The sequence below is a fragment of the Trachymyrmex septentrionalis genome, unplaced genomic scaffold (assembly GCF_001594115.1).
Source record: "Trachymyrmex septentrionalis isolate Tsep2-gDNA-1 unplaced genomic scaffold, Tsep1.0 scaffold212, whole genome shotgun sequence".
Taxonomy (NCBI): Eukaryota; Metazoa; Arthropoda; class Insecta; order Hymenoptera; family Formicidae; genus Trachymyrmex; species Trachymyrmex septentrionalis.
Genome location: NW_017305310.1, coordinates 157,355 through 159,855, shown reverse-complemented (window position 1 = coordinate 159,855; position 2,501 = coordinate 157,355).

Below are 2,501 nucleotides of genomic sequence, written 5' to 3'. Positions count from 1 at the left end.
ATATATATGTGTGTGTGTGTGAGTATAAACAAGAAGAATATTGAAAAAAAAAATATCGTATATAAAATGCAATTTATTTTACTTGTTCTTTATTTGAGATACATAAATATAACATTGTTCGTAGTTGAATTTTCAACGTCGTAGTTTGCAAAGTTTTAGAGAAGTACAGTGCGCGCGCTTCATGCAATATTACGAGCTTATAGCCCTTTGTTAGTTTACGTGTCGTGCAAGCTGCTATCGTGAGGGCCGACCACGAGGGGTGGGATTGTAAAATTTTCTCTAACCAAACATGGCCGCCAGATCAACCCTCCACAAAGCGACGTCAATGCGAAATTCCCGCTGCCCCGCCGGAGGTCCCACTGCAAGGAAACGAGGGTTGAATTCGAAATAGTGCTTACAGTACACGTTTTGTACTGACACGTATACCATTATCGTGAATTTATTTCTGCTTGATTATATTACTGATTCTCGTTATAAAACTAACAATATGACGCGAAAGTAAACGAATTGATATCTCAATAAACTTTCCCATTGCGAGACATAAAATTTTTTTTAAATGTCGATATTAAAAAAGTACTGTCTATTGAATGCAATACACTGAGAAACAGAATTGCGACTCTTCGACGTTTTTTTCTAGAATCGTCCATTCTTATTATGAACTTCTCGAAATATTGGAATGTAAACATTTTTCTCAGGTTCAGTCGGCGCCATAGTCCGACAAAATGTAAATACTGTCTTCTGTATGAATATTCAATTAACGAACAATAGCTGTGCAAACCAGTATATTTGTTAATACTAGCTACTGAGGATTATTTGCAATTATCGACGATATTCTAATGATTTTCTTGAAGCAGGAAAAATCTCTTCTGACGAGATTATATCGCAGAGTAAATATGTTTATAATTTTATATCATATTTCTTTATAATCTGTAATTGAGTTAATAAGGATTATAAAATATTAATAAACTATAATCAATAAAACTGTATTATACATCCGGTTATTATTTTGGCAACAGAAGGATTCAACGATATGACTCACGAGGCGTCTATTTAGACATTGTGTTTTATAATATAATTAAAGCAATATCATATTTCTAAGATGGCTATTTTCCATTTATGTAATACTACAAATTTTGCAATATTAATCCAGACACAAAAATTGACCGAAAAAAAAGGAAGGAATTTATATTCTAACAAGTGGCTCGTTATCGTAATTTCCTTTTTCCCATGATTCTCTGCTCTGCTGTTGGCGTCTTTCTGAAATAAGCGTTTATTCTCTATACCGACAAATTGATTGGAAAAATGATTGAATTTCTCAAGTATCCTGAATAGGCAGACGATTATTACGATATCCGCACAGTGGAACGGATATTTTTTACAAGGAGAATCTTGCAAATTTTATGCATTTTATTCTAATAAAAAAAATAACCTGTTCTGATTTAATTGTAGAAAGAAATTATAATAAATATTACAGAATTAGACAGTCGCGAACGATTAATAATCTTATTTTGCACTGTACAATTCTATCTATATTTGGATACAACATGCTATATTTTAATATATGTACTACACTGAGAAAAATGATTTTGTTATAGGAACAAATCAAGGGAAAATGTGATATTTATTTTAAAAAATGATCGATTTGTTACGATTGCAAATTAATTCATCAATATGACAAATAATCAATAGTATCGTTAGCAAATAAGAGACTCATATATATATATATATATATATATATATATATATATAAAAGTCGTAGACAATTGCAGGATCTCAAATCGTAAGAAATTGACCAATTCTAATTAATTTTCCCTATATTTAACTGTTTGGTCAGTTTCCTACTACTTAAGACTTCACGATCATTTCAAGACTACGATTTCTATATAAACGAACCTAAAGTCTATCCAAAAGATAGGTTATATTCTTATATAGTTTGCTTCTGTATACTGATAATTGATTGATATAGCAGTCTAGCAGCAACCAACAACAAAATTTGTCACATATTTATATATACATACCGATCACCGGTTAAAGGTACTGGTAGCTTGTTAAATTAACAAAATCCTTTCTCTCAGTGATACAATAGTAACGCTAATATCAAATTTAACATTTTATATTCAAATTTAGACAGAGTTGTGCAGTTCACAAATAAGATTTGTGTGCTGCAAAAATGTACAATAAATTGCTGATTATGTTTTTAAAAATATTTTTTTTTTATAGTATACATATATAAATGATTTTTAGCAATTTAATTAACTTGTTTTGTACAGCTCCATATATATAAAGTATAATTTGAACGCTTGTTACGTTTTAAACAATGACAAAATAAACAAGTAATATACAAGGTTAAAATAGATGACCAATTTTAATATTATAAAATCATTCACATATACTATTCAAAATATTTCGACTCATACAGTAGTCCTCTCTTCAGTCGTTACAATCATTAAATTATAGAAAACAAATAAATTAAAAACTATCGCTGTCAGTTAAAGAAAGTA